Genomic DNA, 21,722 nt, shown 5'->3' with positions numbered 1-21,722 from the left:
TGTAATAGGATTAGAATGTTCACATGGAGTGAGAGACCTGAGAATCAAGTGTTGACAGTGGAGGCTTGGGCAAATCTCCTGCATCTGAGGAATGGAATAAGATCTGAGGAAGTTAGGAACAAGATGGAGTGTATTTTGTGTGTGTGTGTGTGTTGTGTCTGAGGAAGATTGGCCCTGAGCTAACATCCATTGCCAATCTTCCTCTTTTTGCTTGAGGAAGACTGTCGCTGAGCTAACCTCTGTGCCGATCTTCCTCTGTTTTATGTGGGATGCTGCCACAGCATAGTTCCACAAGAGGTGCCACGTCTGAGCTTCGGATGCGAACCTGGGAACCCCAGGCCACTGAAGCAGAGCATGTGAACCCAACCACTATGCCACCACACTGGCCCCCAAGAAGGAATGTGTTCTTTTTGAGGGTTGACTGCAGCAATTGCAGGTCTTGATGGTGGTGTAACGTTTCAAATAAAGAAATACAGATAAGTACCAACAGTCAACAAACACACATGTTTCTTTCAATAGAATCAGGAACTCAATATTTATTTCTAGCCTATATTTACCAAACATAAATTTTACATATTCTAAGATATTCATAGTTTCTCCTTTACAAACCGTTGTCCAGAACCGATAACGTAAGTCCCCTTGGAACATTTCCTCCACCTCTAACAAGTTTCTTTTCACTTTCTTCACCTTCAGAAGAAATCGCTGTCATGTGCTTGGAGTATATCATGCAAGATAGTTCTCTTTTTTTCTTCTAAATAATACCAATTGTTCTCTCAATTGACTCTATATGTTTACTCTGCCATCAGGGTATTATGAAAACTATTTACCATAGGCTTGCAACATTTGATATTGTCAAATTTTAAATATCTTTCCAAATATGAGCAATGCAAATACAAACATGATCCTAGTCATTTTATGTGTGAGATTGTTTTGGTGTCTCTGAGAAAAATCAAATAACTGTGTAAATGCTGGTCTATCTGTGGCCTCTCTATTCTGTCCCATTGATATATTTGTCATTCCTTATGCCAATACCATATTGTCTTGTTGAGTGTAGCTATGTGGTAAGTCCTGAAATCAGGTAATAAATTCATCTAACTTTGTCTCTTTTTTAATATTGTCTCTTCTACTTCCTTTTCATTCCAAGTAAAATTTAGGCTGAGCATGTCAGTTTCTTAAAAAAGACTCTAGGGATTTTGATTGGGAATACATTGAATCTGTAAATCAATTTCAGGAAAACTGACAGCTTAACAATATTGAGCTTTCTGATCTGTGATTATGATATATCTTTCCATTTATTTATTTAGATTTCACCCACTTTCTCTCAGCAATGTTTTGTAACTTTCAGTGTAGAAGTTCTGAATGTCCCTTGTCAAATTTATTCCTATTTTGGAGTTTGATGGTATTACACTATAATAATTCTATTTTTCAATTATTTACTGATAGTATACATCTACCTTTTTCGATGTAGCCTTCCATCCTGTAATCTTGATAGATTCACATATTAGTTCTAATAATTTTATAGGTTAAAGATTTTTTATATATACAATCATATCATCTCTAAGTTAAGATAGTTTTACTTCTTGTTTTTCAATCTTTTCGTCCTCCATTTCTGTTTACTGCTTTAACACAGGGGTCTTGGAGCGCTAAAACAACTTGAGTAGAAGTGGCATTCTTGCCTTGCTATGATCTTAGGGGAAGAGATTTTGGTATTTTGTCATCAAATCTGACGTCAGTTTTGGGGTTTTGGTATATACCTTTTATCAAATTACGAGTGTTTTATTGTGAATGGATGAAATCTTTTCAAATGCTTTTCCTCCATCAATGAAAATGATCATATAATTTTTCTCCTTTAATGTGTTAATTTGGTATATTATAATTTTTGTGCTTTGGATGTTAAATCAACCTTGCATTTCTGAGAAAAATTCTACATCCCTACCATATAGGATTTGACTTACTAATAAGTTATTAAATATATTGTATGTATGTTCGTGAAGAATATTTATTGGTGCATTTATTTTATTTTTATTTTTTGGTAATATTCTGTTAGATCTGACTGTTCAGGTTTATACTGGCCACATAAAATGAATTGAGAAGTGTTCCTTCTTCCTACATTTTCTTAAAGAATTTGTGTAAGTTGGTGTTGTTTATTCCCTAAATTATTGATAGAATTTACTAATAGTATTTAGCATTACCAACCATCCGTGTTGTTTTTGGAAGATTAGATCTTCTATATGGCATCATTTCACTTCACCTGAAGAATTACCTTTAGCGTTTCCTGTAGTGTACATCTATTAATGACAAATTCTTTGTTTTCTTTTACCTGCAGGTGTCTTTATTTAGCCTTCATTTTTGAAAGATATTTTTGTTTTATGTATAATCCTGTGGTCAGCCAGCAGCTCTGGATAGTTTTGCACAGGATGTAGGGTCTACCTTCTGTGGTTCCTTCCTTTCTGGGTTTACCTCTTTATATCTTAGTGTCTGTGATTTTTCCGAATTCTGATGGCTGGCCCTTCAAACCAGAAAAACCAGGCCTAAGACTAAAATTGCAGCCTTAACCACACTACATGGAAGACAGAAAAACTTTAAAGATAAAAATTATAAAAATGAAAAACTCATCTTTGTCATAACCTTCATATGGACCCATTTTTTGGAGGGTCCAGATTTGATGGTTATTATCTGCAGTATGCTGTTTAGCAGGAGCTTAATTAGCTTTATAGCTTCTCAATTCTCTTTTTAAACATCTGTGCCAATCTTCCTCTAATTTTTGCATGTGTGACGTCACCACAGCAGGACTTGATGAGCAGTGCACAGGTCTGTGCCCTGGATCCGAATCTGCAAACCCCAGGCTGCCAAAGCGGGGGGGTGGGGGGGGGTGGGCACATGGGCACATGTACTTAACCACTGTGCCACTGGGCCAGCCCCAATAGATTCTCAATTTTTTTATATCTCTCATCTGTAATCAAATTCTTTCTTTTCCTTACCTGTAGGACTATTTTTTAAGTGAATTTTCAGAATGGAATGATATAAATTTGGATTTTGGTTAAATTGCATTTTCTCAGGGTCTGCTCTTTTGTTTCTCAGGGTCTACTGTCTTGGTTTCCTACTTTCCTGTGTGTGTGTGTGTGTGTGTGTGTGCGCGCGTGCGTGTGTGTGTAAAGGCAAATTTATAGCAAGTGAATTTCCTCCTACTTTTTACTACTTTTTGTACATTTTACATTACCTTTACTTATCAGAAAACTACTTTGTAACTGTTGTTTTCTTATAAAATAAGGATGATCTTTCTCTTTTATTGAAGTATCTTTTCCACATACATTTAAAATTCTATTTTTTCCAAAAATACTTTCTATGTATACATTTTCCTTTTTACGAAACCAGGATCATACTATTTGGTCGCAGGTACAGTATAGACTTTTAAAAATACGTATTAATTTACTACATAAACTTTGGTAGGTAATCTTTCTAAAGATGTGCTCTAGTTTAATACTTCTCAAACTTTACATGTATAAGATTCTCCAGGAAAGCTTATCGAAACACGGTATCCTGGGCCTCATCTTTAGATTTGGATTCAGAGGGTGTGGAGTAGAAACCAAGAATTTTCACTTATAAAACGCCCCCAGGTAACGGTGATGGTGCCTGTCTGAGGACCGCACTTTGAGTAGTGCAGCTCTGGTTCACAGAGGCCTTCCTTTAATTTGAATGTTCAAGCAGTTCATAAGTTTGTTATCGCCAACATATTTGACTGTATGTCACTGAATGCTTCTTAAAATATTTTAACAGGATTTTGGTGACTATAACAATTTGGTCATTTTAAAATATTTTATGCAGATTATTGAAAGTTTTTTCAGAAAGGATTTTTTAAATTTACAAGCCTATCAATAATGGGTTTACTCCTATATCATGACTAGGATTAGCCATTATGATTATTATTTAACATTTTAAATTTGACAGGTGATATGAATTACAATGTTTTCCTTTATTTTGTGCTTATTTTATTATTTTTCTTAATTTATATAGTCCTTCTTGGCCTAGCAGATGTATTTCTATTGATTTATTTGTCGAATTCTTATACATTTGAAATAATAAGTAAAAACAGAAATGCTTCAGGAAACTGGCTTAAAGAAGACAGAGTATAGGAGACTTGGTGACTATGTAATACCTGGAACACTGATCTGTGCTAACCCAGAGCTCCATTTTCCGCCATTGAATGTAACCCCCACTTATGAAATGGCTCATGACTAACAACAAGAAACTAGAACTGCATGAAGGATGGGACCCTGCTTGATTTCCACAATTGGAGAGAGATCCCGGTGTAATACAGGACGTTGCCATGGTCAGACAGAGCTGTGCTGGCTAGCTCATGCAACTGCAGGTGAGGAGATTAAATCTGCCAAACAAAAAAATGACTCCCCTTTGAGAAGAGCAAAATATCAGATAAGAAATTACAAGTCTCCCTCAAGAAGGGAATCAGTACTAATTAATAAAAATTTCATGAAACAAAACACTTGAGTATCAAATGCTTTGTTTATTTAAATGATATGCTGAAAGTTGTCACAGTGTATTTTGATAAGGGAACTGTATTTAAAATGTAGTTAACCAAATACCGTTATAGTTAACCTAGATAGGGAGGTTTCATGTTAAAGTAAATGTAAATAAAGTCTATTCTGTATCATAAATAATAAACTTCTTTGTGGTTTGCTCCTATTCAAAGTAAGGAGATGTGTTCATTTATTATAACGTTATACTGTAGAGTTGCTAATTCCATAACCATGTTTACAGTGAGCTGGTCACTAGCAGCAATGGTGGTAAGTGAAAAGGTATTCAAACCTAGGGTCCAAAATGCAGAGAGAGAAGATCTGTTGTGAAACTGAGGTTCATGAGGAAGGTGCATTAACAAGTACTGGGTTTGAGAAAAGTAAGACTGGGGGCCTGCCCCACGGCGCAGCGGTTAAGTGTGCACATTCTGCTTTGGTGGCCTGGGGTCCCCCGGTTTGGATCCCAGGTGTGGAAATGGCACTGCTTGGCACGCCATGCTGTGGTAGGTGTCCCACATATAAAGTAGAGGAAGATGGGCACAGATGCTAGCTCAGGGTCAACCTTCCTCAGCAAAAAGAGGAGGAGTGGCATCAGAGGTTAGATCTTCCTCAAAAAAACACAAAAAAAAGAAAAAAGAAAAGCAAGGCTGATGTGGTACAGTAATCTGAATACAACTCAATGTCTGCCTGGAATCCAGGTGCCTTCAGTGTCCATGGTTCAAGGAGCTTGGCCAACAGGTCAACATTTGATGTGACTATATATTTTCAAATATGGAACCCAATCCTTGATGACATGACGACAGAAAAGTGGACACGGTCGTCTCCACAAAATATGTCTGTATTTATAAGCAATTGTCATAGTTTCAGTAGAGTTCAGGTACAGTATTTTGGAAGTATCTACACTCAATCATTGCCAACCTCATCAATATTGTTCACCCTCTTAATAGAACTTAATAGAACCAGGACCAAGGCCTTTATTATGAGGTGTTCCAGCCTGTGGGGCCTACAATGGAGCCTCTGAAGGCCTCCAAGTACATTTCACATTTACTAGGCTATAATTCAAGGTCTTGATGACCTGACATGGCCTGTTCTTATCCATCATGTGGAAACACTTGTACATTTGATGTATCAGTCAATAGCAAGGTTTCACAATGATGGTTCACATCTGGTCACATGGAAAGCCCCAGTTGCAATGCATTCTTCACAGCTGGAATCAATAAGCACACAGATGTTTTGAAGTATAGCGTGGGGTTCTATGTCAAAGCTTTCATAATTAGCATCTGATAATAAGTAGAGCCATGTTTTTATACATTCGATTCAGCTATATTTCCTCAGAGATAAATTGCTGAACCCTGGCAGCACACATAAACAGAAAGGTTCTAAAAGTATTTCAGAGCCTATATCAGTTAGGATCCCACTATTACAACAAGAAGCACTCTGAGTGTTTAGGACAGAGGGAATTTAATGCAGGAAATGGTCATACGGGTGACGAGAGAGACTATGAAACCAATCAGGAAAAAATAGTTAGAGGTCTACAAAGGTCTAAGCTTACACAGCCGCTTTAGAGCTGAGGAGAACTGTTACAGATCATATGCTTCCCGAGATCACACACTAACGTTGACTACGGAAACCTGACAGTTTTGCTCCTCCCATGAATCCATATAAATGCAATCATCCCTCACATCTGTACGCAAGTGCATTCATTCAATCACATAAGCAAATCTATGCATTAAGAACTGGAATAAGAGCTGAAGACATAAAGATTCCATCTGTTGCCACAACTAGAAGGCCCTGCAACTAAGATATACAACTATGTACCTGGGGGATTTGGGGAGATAAAGCAGAAAAAAAAAAAGATTGGCCACAGTTGTTAGCTCAGGTGCCAATCTTTAAAAAAAAAAATAAGATTTCATCTCATATTAGCTCTTCGTAGGTAAACCTCAGGGCCTTAGAGCTAAGCTGACTATTCCTTTCCCTGTCCAGATCTCCCTGACCCCCACTCAATGTGGATAGCTCATTTATTTGCTTCCGTAAATATAGTGAATGGCATTAACTACCCAGAATGCAACTGTTAAGTTAGTTCGTTTTTCTGTTCTACTGATGCACTGTGCCCAGTGCCCAGTACAATGTCTAAGTCAGGTTGGACACTCAGTAAGAATTTGTTAAAGGAAGATGATTCAGTAAATGACTCCAATGTCCTATATCCTTGGGGACATTTATATAATAGATTTTCTAGGGGTTTTATTAGGACACTGCAAGCTTCAGGGAGGAAGAAAACCTCAAGAATATTTCAAAGTATATTTAGGAATTTTTAGATAGCAAAATACTGGGAAAGTCATCCCTGTAAACGGAGTAATGCTTGTCTAGCATCAAGAGGATGGATTCTACCCTACCCTCCTTGGAGACATCTGAAAATGCAAACAAAAATTCAATTTGTCATGCAGAAAAGTAATCACTTGCCTTCTTTCCAGACTTAATAAGGAGGAATTGTCCTAGCATGTTTCCAGAATTTCCACAGGCCTGGTCTGTGTTTAAGAGCCTTAATGTGTACAGCTAAGCATCATTATTTTTATTTCAGCACTTCATAATATCTATTTATCTATCAATTAGTCAATCTATCATCAGTACCTATCTATACCTCTTTCTCTCTCTCTATAGATATAGGTATATATCTTGAATTGACTCTCTCAACTTCCATTCCTCTCTTTTTAGCAGAAGTTATAAAGCTAAAACACTATAGTTACAGACTCCTTTGCTGCTAGGATTCTAAATATCATTTAGGTCCTCAGCTATTTTCACACACATGAGATTTAATGAGCGGAAGAGAGGCAGAGGGGATTCTCCATGAGGTACTGGCTGATAACGGCAGTAAGAAAGATTATAGTTTTGCTGCAAAGGAGTTCATTGGCCATTGTGCAGCTTCATAGAAAGAGCACATGCATTGCAACTGAAAATATGTAATTGAAGCAAACATGCTAAGAACTGGGGAAAAAGCCAAACAGAAAGAAGAGTAAGTACAAATGCTGTGAAATAAGGGTGGAAAGAAGGCCAAAGTGGATGTGTTTCATGAACAGGAGAGAGGATGGAAAATGGAAACCAGATCCATTTCATGTACAGCCTTGCAGTCTATGGTGACAATGAATATTATTACTTAATTTGTAATGGAAATCCCTTGGTAAGTTCAAAGAAAGAAGTAATATGATCTGATGTACATATTAAAAACCTGGCTGCTTATGAAAGGTGGTCTGTAGGGAGCCAAGAGGGGAAACAGTGTAGACAGTAGAATCATTTAGAAAAGCAAGGATGATGGTTCACATTAAGGCTGTAGTGATGGAAATGTTAAGATATTACTAACTAAGAAAGCATTTTTATTTATACCTTTATATTTACTAGTTTCAGGCATGACTGCTGTCTGTGTCTGAGTTTCTTCAAATTTGGTAAAAAATATTTTAGGATTTTCTCATAGTTGCATCCATTTAACTAAGATATAAATGATTCAGAGTAGTTTGATTTACAACATATTTCTCTAATGGAAATCCGAACCTCGATTAACTGTGATCAACTCAGACTTATAAGCAGTAGATTTTGGACAGCTGTATATTTTTCTTCTGATATCTAATTCCTCAAGGAAAATATTTTAATCTGGTTTTCAAAATATGAACTTTTCAGTGTTGAGTTCAGGGTTAGAGTTGGAGCAAGAAAACAAAATGGTACCACAATTCACCCATTGCATTATAATGATATGTAAAATATGTAAAAATATTTTTCCAACAATATTAGGACTTGAGTGAATATTGAAATAATAAACATTATGACCTGACATTTGGCAATTATGAGCAGATATTTTTTGAAGTCTGGGATTATTAATTATGTTGAAAATATACCTTCCCCTCCCTCCTTCTTTTGAAGTAGAAAGGAAAACACATTTTAAATTCTTAAATAGGTTTACATGGCATTAGGATGACATATTGTAACTAGATATACTGCCTCTCCATAAAAACAAAAATATCAAAAGGAAATAGGAAGCTAATTATGAAGCACTGTTCTGTGGCATTTTCTGTGCTGTGTCCTATTAAAGAAGCTTGAAAGATGAAGTTAAATGACATGGCATGGTAAAGCAAGCAGTTAAATATCCTCTCTCTCTCTCTGGGAGTTGCCCGCCAGTCAAGTTATTGATTGCAAATAAGAATAATATATATTGCTAGCAAACCTGACAGAACATCCTGATCCATCACTCAATAATAAATAAAAGGAACTTGTCAAATCAGGAAAATGTTTTCTTGAGACTTCAGTCCAATAGATCTTAATGATTGCAATCTATGCAATGAATTTCCACCTGGTGTGGCTTTTGAAAAGTATAAAACACATTGGTGGTCTTTCCCCAGCTGTGAGGTATAACAAATACACTTTAAATCAGTGTTGTGGGGTCTCTAATCATACAATTATTATCGTCAGGATATATGCAGGAATACAGTTGTCATATACCTAGATTCTTGAAATGAGTTATGTCTGGGCACGATGGGACCAGACTGCTTTATATGGTGTACCCATTCCAGTCTCCATCTACACCAAAATCTGCATCTGTAGACTTTTTCTCTTGGACTGGTCAGTTTCCTAAAGAGGATTCGTAAGTTTGGCCTGGTGTGGTTAGTGGGTTTGATGTGTAGAAAGAAAGTTTTATGAAGTAAGGCATCTCTTCCCACCTTCACCAGGGTTTAGGGAGCCCCAGGACAAAGTTTCTCATTTGTCTTTCCTGGGAAGTAAATTTCCTTTATCAACAGGAGTGGAGGAGGGCAGTCTCTTAGCTATCTAGTGACAGGGTTTATCGATTGTCTATGACACTTTCAAACAGTCCTCTTCCTAGCATCTCTCTCTTGAACATATCCTTTCAGAGAGGTGTATGTGCCCCAAATCGTTGAGTATTTTTAGGGCATTCTGTGGAAAGAATCTGTAGGATTCTTGGACTAGCCTCCACCCTTTTCTGGTCACTCATTTAGGCACTTGTCAGACAGGGAGATATATGTAAACCTTATGTCATTTATTATTTGTACATCTACTTTTCCTCTTGCAAACCTGATTGGCATTGCTCATCTGTGGTCATCTCTGATTCACATATCTACCCTTGTGGATTTATTCTTTTTTATATACATTCACTTTTGTTTTATTGGAATTGTGGAACAAGTAGAGAGAAACATATGTATTCAATCAAAAAGTTGATTAAAAATCTCAATCATAATATTTACCCAAAAAATTCTCTAGACACTTTTTTCTTTCCTTTATAATTTAACATATTATGTGAAATTATTGGTTAACCATTTAACATTTTCACACATATTAATGTACAAAAATACATCCAAAATGTGTATCTTCAATTTCCTCCTGAAATTTTATTTATTTTTATTTTTGAACTTTTTATTGAGATTATGATAGTTTACAACCTTGTGAAATTTCAGTTGTACATTATTGTTAGTCATGTTGTAGGTGCACCACTTCACCCTTTGTGCCCTCCCCCACCCTCCCCTTTCCCCTGGTAACCAACAATCAATTCTCTTTGTCTCTATGTTTAACTTCCACCTATGAGTGGAGTCATACAGAGTTCGTCTTTCTCTGGCTGGCTTATTTCACTTAACATAATCCTCCCGAAATTTTATAATATTTCTTTTGATGCTTTGAACTTGAACATTCATAACTATAATATCTTTATTGAGATTTTATTTTATATCAACACAAATTGTCTAATGATCTCAAACCAATCTTCACTTGAATTTTATATTTCATCCTGTCCACCAACTATGCCTATTTCACCATTTGATTTTATTGCAAGTTTATCTCTTAGATGTATTCTGTGACTGTATGTGTTATTTAAGAAAAACTGAATGTATCTCACTTTTGATTTATAAGTTTAAATTTTATATTTATTTTTACAACAGATATATACTTATTTCTAGTGTCTATGTTTTTGATTTTTATATGTTTTCTTGATATTTCCCTCATTCTTGTCTCTTCTTCTGTTTTGTTGGTTTTCATGCTCTTAAAAGATTTGGTGGGTACATATCCTTCTTTAAAATTCCTAGACAAAGTACATTTATCAGGGACATGTCTATATCAACATATGATAGTGGTTAAATAATTATAGTTGGAGTAAGAATGATCAACGTTTCAATATTGATATATTATTATCTATGCAACCTTAATTAAATCATTTAATTTTTCTCATCCTCATTTTTCTCTTCTGTAAAATGAATATACTAATAGGTGTCTTAGGAGTGTTAAAGCAGAATGAATCTACCATTCAATATCTGAAATAAGAAGACGGAGCTAAATTTACTGTGTAGTACATTAAGTGATAGCTATGCTGTTTAAGTGTAGTCTCTCTGAATCTGAGTAGAAGAGACTGCTCATCTTATGTAATTTGTTTAGGAAGCGTAGGGTTTAGGGATTGGTGGCCTTTCAAAGGCATCAGTGGGATAATGTCATCTGTAGGAGCATGATTACTCAGGTAAAATTATCGTTAACTGGTTGGAACTCAGAGATGTATCTATTGGGTGAGTCTGTGGTTGGCTAACTTTGATAACCAAGGAGGTGAAATTGGTTAGTTAGTGTGCAAAAGCACGCTCAGTGAGGAAAGTTTTCCTTATTGAATAAACAGGCTTAAAACTGGTTTGGATTGCTATTTGTATCAGGGTTATAAGACAATCAATCTTTTTTCTAGAAGCGTAGAAACTTCTTTTTCAGGAATACGTAAACAATCTAAATCAAAGACTTTACATAGAAGAATAAATACAGAGTATGGTTCCTTTTAGTACTGAATACATTGTAGTTACTATTATCATTAATGCTATAGTTACTTTTCAATAAGAATATAGAAACCTAGCGCAACTTTCCCTTTTACATCTCTATATTGGGAAATTATCCTCTCAGGAAACTTCTACTACAATGAACTTTCTCAAAACACCAAAATTTATCTCTGTCTTATTCTCTACTAATATAAAACATAAAGTATTAACATCCCTACACTTTCTGTCTACAGTGAGTGTACTTTACTTCTAATGTATTCACTCAACAAATATTTATTAATTGCCAACAATATTACCATATACCTCATATTTTGCTATGTGCTAAGGATATATATATATATATATATATATATATATAGCACATAATAAACTACACTCACAAACACACAGAGGGGTGGGGAGGGAAATGGAGAGAGAAAAAGTAGAGTCCAAAAAGGAAAACATATTTTAAGTGAAAATAATTACACAAGTAAGTCATTCCCTAATGTTGTGATGAGTGCCAAAAACAGAATGTATGGTATTGTGAGTTTTAGGGAACAAGGTCATTGAGAAATCCCACTTCAACTTAGACATAAAGTATGAGTAAGAGTTAACTAAGGGAAGGGTGAGTGTCTGGGAAAGCAGTAATTATTCCAGTAAGGGGAATGGTGTATGTAAAAATTCTGATATGCAAAGGTTACATTGAAGCCACTGACAGCCAGCCAATGTGAATATACAGCCAGAAAAGAAAAAATGATGGAAAACCATGCTAGGATAAAACATCCTTGAAATTTACACTAAGAGCTACGATATGACACTAGAATTTATAGTGCTAGAATTGACTCAGTGAAACTTAGACTCTTTGAACAGAAACAGGCTGTTAAGTGATGAAGAGATAGTAAGGAGGTAAGAGAGGATCTGTGGCCAGTGAGGAGGTTATTTTCTGTGGTCATGACCAGAATAGGTGCACACTTGTTCTGATGGTTTGGCATGAGGATGGTGAGGAGCATAGCATTCAACATCTATTTGGAAAGCAGACTTTATAGGATCTAGCGATCAATTGGACTTGGGAAAATTTGCTATTAGAGAAAGGCCACACTTCTGAGTCAAATTTGGAAGAGGCTGACTTACCTAGAAATTATAGCTGAAGACATGATGTGTTAGTTTCCATGAAGAATAACCTATTCCATGAGAATAATCTATTGAAAAACTCCCACTCATTTTCCTCCCATCTTTTAACTGTAAATCGAGGTAATGGTTTTAACCGTTTCCTTAAAAACGTCTTTTTGTTTGTTTGTTTTGAGGAATATTAGGCCTGAGCTAACATCTGCTGCCAACGCTCCTCTTTTTGCAGAGGAAGACTGGCCCTGAGCTAACACTTGTGGCCATCTTCCTCTACTTTATATGTGGGATGCATGCCACAGCATGGTTTGATAAGCAGTGCATAGGTCCACACCTGGGATCCAAACTGGTGAACCCTGGGCCACCAAAGCAGAATGTGCAAACTTAACCACTGCGCCACCAGGCTGGCCCCTAAAAATGCCTTTTTGAGCAATCTAGTTCTGCTGTTGAAAAACCAATAACTTTACTTGAAATATTATTTAAATCTCTGTCTCAGTCAGTTTTATTTAATACTTTCATCCCAGATTTTTATCCTGGAAATCATTCTCTTTTTTCCAATTTCCTTACAGTTACAACATATCCCTGCCCACAGTTTATTCAAGCAACCATTCCTACAAATGAGGGACATGTCTCTCCAGCTGCAATACTGTTTCTATCACCCTTAATAATACCAAATGATTCCATCATTTCCTAATAGTATGCTAATAAGCGTTGTCCACTTCCTCAAGTGCTTCTTTGAAGGCAACTTGAAACTTAGCATCCAGCATCAGGTTTTTATTTTGTTTTCTTTGTGCACAAAAGTTGTCTGACAGTGTGGGTAAAAATGCTTTACCAGGACATAAAAGAAATAAAAGAAAGAGAAGCCAAAAAGGAATAAACAACATGTTGCAGAATGCAGTGAAATCAGAACAGCACAATGGAGTATGACTGTTGATTGGTTTGTTTGCAATATGGCTTACTGGTGCCCTTGGACCCACAGCATACAGCATAATCTCCAGCTGTAGCTCTCCTACACAGAGATCTTTCAATGGGCTTCTGAGAATCAAAAATAAACACAAAATACCCTTAGCAGTTTAGCGTTTTTCAGTATTCCGGTACTGCTTTGTTTTTTATGAAGCAAAATATTTTAAAAACAAATTGAGTCATAATGAACAAAAATAGTGGGAGAAAACAATACTAAGGAGGATAGATTATAAGTATACTGAGAGGTAGAAGGAAGTGAATAGATTACTCAAAAAAATGAGAATGCAATTAATAAATTTCAGTAAATTTTATCATTTTATTTTGCTCCACTAATAGGAAAATGTAAGTATAGGGATATAGATAAAAACAATTTGATATTAAAGATTCATATGTGGTGGGAGACATCTAATTGAAAAGTCACATTTATTAAATTAGCGTTTTTTCTGAATTATTGTTTGACTACAGAATTACTTGTCTCAGATGAACTTCTTGAGAGGTATATTCATGTCATAAAAATATTCCATGTGGGCTTATTGTGAGCTATTCATATTAGCAAAACCAAGAATTTTAGTAACGATGGGCAGTATTCCTGGCCTGCTTATTTTATTTGAGCACAGACTGCTCTCCCTAGCTTAATTTTTGGCCTCATAAAGAGATTATTAGGTGGCAAAGAGGCAGGTAAATAGAAAGTGTTTGTAAGAGAATAAAACATAAAAAGAAAACCAGATGATAATAATGCAATGGTTATAGCATTAAAATTATTTTTGTCTACTTTTTTTGTTGAGATACGTACATATTTATTGATTTATATCTACTATAGCTACAGGGCTATAGGAAGATCAGAAGATCATAGAATTTGGATACATTACTATTTATTCCCTCCATTTATCTTCCTATTTAATATCATTAATATACATTGTAAATAGTCTCTTTGAATGCCTGATAGCCACATGATTTTGCCCATGGAGGTTCTCTTTTTACTCATCTAATCAATTAGGAAGACTTATGAAAGATAAGCAAAAAGAAAATTGAGTATCTATTAATATAAAACTCTAACATGAACCAATTGCCTAAATAGTGCCGGTCATATTCCCAACCACCACTTCCTATTTTAACGTATAGTGAAATGTTGAAAATCTCTACGTGTACTCCATGTAAATTATAATTTACTTATATGTTAGAGAAAACCTGGACCCTTTTTAAAGCAGGAAAATGAGAAAGATGACGCAATGTATTGTAGAATCATATTTAATTGCAATTAAATAATCAATAAAAGAAACTTAGTTTACTCTGAATGCATTTTTTCCTCTATAACAAATTCTTCTATTGAAATTATAAAAAGGAAGTTGTTTTTCTCCCGTGTTGTTGTTTCAAAATAACAGGTCTTTGCATGAGGTCCTTGTAAATGAAAATTCACCTGACTTTACCACTTGGCTTGTTACAAGATAGTCAACTAAAAAAAAAAATTAGTAGGGAGTATATTCTGGATAAAGTCAATTGTATAGATTGAAAAAACAGCCTGGACTGTAGAAATGCACTGTGCTGCTATAATGTGTGAGACTTATTATTATTTATCATTTGTTGTAGCCACACAAAAGGCAGAAAGAAGACAAGCCCTTGCCCTGGAGGCCTACATTCTTAAGAAGGTAAGGTTAGCAAGTAAAGTAGTTGAAAAAGGAATTGCTGCACATAAAACTTTTACTCCCATTCTCCCTTTATCTTAACCATCTGTTAAAACAGCAATTTGAAATGTAGACCTGCTTTAGAGGGATGACCAGTCAGCTAGAGACCTTGATGCCTTAGGTATTGGAAGTTTGTATTTAGTGAAAAGGGCACCCTTGGGCTACAGAAAACCATTGGTGAGCCAGTCTTTCAGAAGGCAAGATTTTATGGTATTAAATTATTTTCTGTAACTTTGAATGACTCTGAAATACACAATTGACCACTACAGCTATAACATTTCAGTTTTGATGGAGATATTCCCTCCACATATGAAAATTGAATACAGCTGCCTAGATTGCACCTAAAGAAAAGAATACTGAAAATTGCTAGTGAGACCAGGAGTCAGTAAGAAATGAAAAACAGAAAAAAATTTCATGGAGAACGTGGCACTTGGAGATGGGGAAATGGAACAGAAATGACAATAATGTGTTTACGGAAAAAGGAACAGACTAACTTGCATATGATGAAAGGATAATTTTGGGGAGAAGTGGAAAATAAACTTGGAATGCCAAACAGAGTATGGAGGATCTTAGAACCAGGGCAACGAAAGCAGGAGCCACTCCTCAACACTATCATTCTCAAGAGAATAGATAAGTAATATATTTAAGGTAGCAACTCTAGAGTCAGTCTCATATTAAAATAAATGGGTCTTCCTTGAGCGTCAGATTTCTTAGTTTTAATATCTTTGGAGAGTCTTTCAGGTGAATTTGATTTGAGTTATATGAATCATACTTTTTCCCAATTTTAATTGATGGGTCAGGAAAACATTCTGTGGCTAAAACAAAGTAATAGAGGTTGTGCTCAAATAAAGACATTGAATTGATTTGATCCACTCAGAAACACACATGCACGTGCATGCATGTACAAAAGGACTTACATACATGGGATATTTTATTAAAAGGACTAACCAATCAGAAAATTGTGTAATAAAAATAGCTGTATATGATATTCTCTAAGTATATGTAATTGGTATAACTAGATATAAATGGAATTGAATCAATATATGAGAGTAGGATAAATATCTATCTATACATATATATGCTATTAAAATAGATTAGTATGTGCACGGCCTGGTCCTATAATGAGTCTGTGTACTATATTAATAAGATTTTCCTGAGATAGGTAATCCTAATCATAAAGCTCAGCCATTTACTACCTTCGTGTATTTATTTTCTTAATTATTTAATATGGGGTTGTACTAGATAATATTCAGAGAGGTTCATTCCAGTATCAAGACATTCGCGTATATAAATCTAGCTGATTATGTAGCATCTTCATTATTTCCTAGTTGTTTTGTATTTGTGAGTCTTACTTTCCTGCTTGACTTTTAGGTGTTTAGTGTTCATGGATGATATCTTATGGTCACTTTTCTTTGCCCAAAATATAGATGTGCATGAGTTGCACACTTTTCCCTCCCATGGTCAATTATTGACACCAATATTCCATTATTGATTAATTCAAAATTACCTACTGGGTCTCTCCTAGGTGCCTGATACTCTATCAGGTTCTGGAGCTCTGGTAGTGGAAAAAATAACAAAGCTCCTATTCTTGTACAGCATATTTTCTAGCAGGAGAAATAGACAAAAAACAAAGAAAGAGATATGTATATACCTTTTTACTTAAGCCTGGTGTAGAGATAATTTATAATTGTGCAAACTATGATATATGGTTTATAGAAAACAAAACAAGTCTCTGTAAAAAATTCCTGGTGGTGGTGTGTGAGCGGTGTCTACATTGATAAGATGGATAAGGCCTCTCTGAGACTATGACAACTAAAAGGTGAGGAGGGTCAATAACACAGAAATAGAGAAAGAGCATTGGTGTTACAGAGGAACTGAGGAGCTGCAGCTTGAAGAGTGGGCAGACTTGCATATGATGAGTTTGTAAAGAGTGTGATGAAAGTGACTTGATGCCCTCTACAGATTTCATTTCTGCATTTTTTGCAAAGACATCTTGATTTTCCATTTTCTTTTTTTAATTGCAGTAACATTGGTTTATAACATTATATAAATTTCAGATGTACATCATTATATTTTGATTTCTGCATAGATTGCTGATTTTCCATTTTCAAATTCACTCCTCCTCATTCTCAGCCACGAAGTTTGGAAGCGTTTACCCCACCTTGACCTCTGGGAGTAGGCCATGAATATCTTAAACCAACCATTATATTCCATCATCCTGTTCATGATGATCGTTTCAGAAAGCGTATGCCCTGTTTCTGGCCAATGAGAGAGAAAGAATCACACAATATCATGAGAGAGAAAAAGAGAAAGAGACTCCTTTTTCCTTACACAATGTTGCTATTTATGGCAAATAATGAAATTGGAGCAGAAGGGGAGTGGGTGAAAGGAGACTTACTTTGAAAAGCTATACTACCTTTCACAAAAAAATTATTTCTAAAATATAATATATTTCTAAATATAACATAGCTTGTTATAGTTTAAAGTTCCCCAATAATACTAAAGCTTCCTTAAAGCTTCTTACTTAATTATCAAGAATTACTGAACAGCATAACAGAATAGTCATTCTGGTAAATGTTCACATACTTAACCAGTAATTTAGCTTATTGTCTTTAATACTGAGTCTGGCATTTTTCTGAGGATGATGTAATTTTTAACCTGGAATAATTATGTTTAAAATTTTCATAAAATATTTTCTTTGTAATATTGTTTTCTTTTAAATGTACTTACTTTTTATTTAACATTGTGTATATAATGTATTTTCAATACACAAAAAGTATAGAGAATAATATGACACCAATTTTCACATTTAACAAGGATGATTGTTGCAGCATTGTTTTGTGTTTGTTTTCTTTCCATAAAGTTTATTTTTTTCCAGCCTTGTTGAGGTATAGCTGATAAAGAAAAATGATATATATTTAGGATGTACAACGTGATGATTTGACATATATATACATTGTGAAACGATTACCACAATCAAACTAATTAGCACATCCATCACCCAACATATTTACCGTTTTGTGTGCGGTGAGAACACAAGATTCTACTCTCATAGCAAATTTCAAGGATACACTGTAGTATTATTAGCTATAGTCAAAACAAAGAAAAAAGAACAAAGATGGAAGTGTCACAAATCCCGATTTCAAAATATACTACAAAGCTATAGTAATCGATACAGAATGGTGCTGGCATAAAAACAGACATGCAGAGCAATGGAACAGAACTGAAAGCCCAGAAATAAAACCATACATCTATGGACAGCTAATCTTTGACAAAGGAGCCAGGAACATGCAATGGAGAAAGGAAGTCTCTTAGATAAATAGTGTTGGGAAAACTAGACAGCCACGTGCAAAAGAATGAAAGTAGACCGTTATCAGGGTCTATTGTTGTTTCATATAAATTTTAGGATTCTTTGTTCTATTTCCATGAAGAATGTTACTGGCATTCTGATTGGGATTGCATTGAATCTGTAGATTCCTTAGGTAATATGGACATTTAATAATATGGATTATTCTTCTAATCCATGAGCATGGAATATCTTTCCATTTCTTTATGTCTTCTTTGATTTCTTTCAATCATGTCTTATAGTTTTCAGTTTCAGTGTCCTTTCATTATGATTGTTTCTTTTGCTGTGTAGAAGATTTTTAGTTTGATGTAGTCCCACTTATTTCTGCTTTGTTCCCTGTGCTATTGATGTCCTATCCAAAAACATCATTGCCAAGACAATGGTAGGGAAGAAGGAGCTTTTCCCCTATGTTTTCTTCTAGGAGTTTTATAGTTTTAGGTCTTGGATTTAAGTTTTTAATTCACATTGAGTTTATTTTTGTGTATTGTGTAATGGTTCAATTTCATTCTTTTGCATGTGGATATCCAGTTTTCCCAACACCATTATTGAAGAGACTATCCTTTCCTCATTGTGTATTCTTGGTTCCCTTGTCAAAAGTTTATTGACCCTATTATTATGGGTTTATTTCTGGGCTCTCTATTTTGTTCCTTGGTCTATGTATCTGTTTTTATGCCTGTACCATATTGTTTTATTACACCTTTGTAATATAGTTTGAAATCAGGAAGTGTGATGCCTCCAGCTTTATTCTTCTTGCTCAAGACACTTCAGCTATTTGGATTCTTTTGTGGTTGCATACAAGTTTTATGATTTTTTTTTCTATTTCTGTGAAAATGCCATTGGAAATTTGAAAGAGATTGCATTGACTCTGTAGATTATTTTAATAATATGGACATTTTAACAACATTAATGTTTCCTATCTATGAACTCAGGATATCTTTCCATTCATTTCTATTTCAATTATTTTCATCAATGTCTTATAGTTTTCAGCATACAGATCTTTCACCTCCTTAGTTAAATTTATTCCTAAGTATTAATTTTTTGATGCTATTATAAATGGTGTTGTTTCCTTAATATCTTTTTGGACAGTTTTTAGTGTGTAGAGATGCAACTGATTTTTGTATGTTAATTTTGTATCCTGTAACTTTGCTGAATTTATTAGTTATAATACCTTTTTAGTGGAGTCTTTACGGTTTTCTATATATAGGATCACGTCATCTGAAACAGAGAAAATTTAACTGCTTCCTTTCTGATTTGGATGTCTTTTATTTCTTTTTCACACCTAACTGCTCTGGCTAGGACTTTAAGTACTATGTTGAACAAAAGTAGCGAGACTGGGTGCCCTTGTCTTGTTCCTGATCTTAGAGGAAAAGCTTACAGCTTTTCATCTGTGAGTGTGATATTATCTGTGGGCTTGTCATATGTCGCCTTTATTGTGAGGAGGTACATTCCTTCTACACCTAATTTGTTGAGTTTTTATCATAAAAAGATGTTGATGTTTGTTAAAATTGTTCTGCTCCTATAGAGATGATTGTATGATTTTTTACCCTTCATTCTGTTAATGCAGTGTATCACATATATCGATTTACATATGTTGAACTATCCTCGCATCCCAAGAATTAATCATGCTCAATTGTTCTATATGATCTTTTAAATGTGCTGTTGAACTTGGTTTGCTCATATTTTCTTAAGGGTTTTTACAACTATTTTCATCAGAGATATCAGCCTGTAGCTTTCTTTTCCTGTAGCGTCCTCATCTAACTTCGGTATCAGGGTAATTCTGGTCTTGTAAATGAGTTTGGGTCTGTTTCCTGTGGTGCAGGCATGCATAACTCCTCCTAGGTCCCTTTGTGGGTGGTGCCAGTGACAGAACCAAGGCCAAACAAGGATGTAGCCAAGACCATAGAGGGATGAGGCTATTTCTGGGTCTGTAGCCAGGACTAAGGTTAGTAAATCTGCCACCTGGGCATGGGCCTGCCTTCTCAAAATGTCTCTCCTCAGTCTTGGGCTTCACCAGGATTTCACAACCTCGTACCTGGATCAAGATGCTCCTACAAAGACACTTTTGTCCATGGCTGACTGCCAAATTATTATTGCTAGGGGGGAATACAAGCAGAGGACCCCTTATTCTGTTAGCTTGCTGATACCTCTAATATTTACTAGCTGACATTTACTAATATTTTCCTTGAAATCCATCGAACGTACAACTTCTAGACAGGACCACATTACTATAATAATATGCCTATGTACCTATCTTGATGCATATCATTTTATACATGATTCTAACACTTAAGCACTATTTAATACAAACATAACACAACAATTTCATCAACTTATCAGTGGAAGAGAAGGCTTACCCTATTGAAATCTATCTACTTGAAATTTCTAGTACACATGACACTCAAAGTTGAATAATTAAATGCATTCACAGTTACAAAGAAGGCTGGTAATTATCACTCTTCTTTTTTTGTGTGTGTGTATGTGTTACATATATTTATTTATTTGTTTGTTTTATTGTGATAACATTAGTTTAAAACACTATATACATTTCAGGTGTACATCATTATATTTTGATTCCTGTGTAGATTACATCATGTTCACCACCCAAAGACTAATTACAATCCATCACCAAACACATGTGCGTAATCACGCCCCTCCTTCCCCTCTGGTAACCACTAATCCAATCTCCCTTGTTACGTGTTTTTTTGTCATTGTTTTTACCTTCTACTTATGAGTGAGATTTGACTTTCTCCCTCTGACTTATTTCACTTAGCATAATATCCTCAAGGTCCATCCTTGTTGTCACAAATGGCCAGATTTCATTGTTTCTTATGGCTGAGTAATATTCCATCGTGTATATATATCACATCTTCTTTACCCATTCATCACTTGATCAGCACCTAGGTTGCTTCTCAGTCTTTGGTATTGTGAATAATGCTGCAGTGAACATGGGGCGTGTGCATCTTTACACATTCATGTTTTCATGTTCTCTGGATAAATACCCATCAGTGGAATAGCTGGATCATATGGTAGATCTATTCTCAAGCTTTTGAGGAATCTCCATAATGTTTTCCATAGTGGCTGAACTAGTTTGCACTCCCACTAGCAGTGTATCCTCTCCACACTTGTATCCACATCCTCTCCAACACTTGTTGTTTCCTCTCTTGTTAATTATAGCCATTCTGACAGGCGTGAGGTGATATCTCACTGTAGTTTTGATTTGCATTTCCCTGATAGTTAATGATGTTGAGCATCTTTTCATGTACAATTATCACTCTTCTGGTTTAAGACTGAACTACAAGTC

The sequence above is a fragment of the Equus asinus genome, chromosome 24, assembly GCF_041296235.1.
Source record: "Equus asinus isolate D_3611 breed Donkey chromosome 24, EquAss-T2T_v2, whole genome shotgun sequence".
In the NCBI taxonomy this organism is placed as follows: Eukaryota; Metazoa; Chordata; class Mammalia; order Perissodactyla; family Equidae; genus Equus; species Equus asinus.
This window is presented reverse-complemented; position numbering follows the sequence as displayed.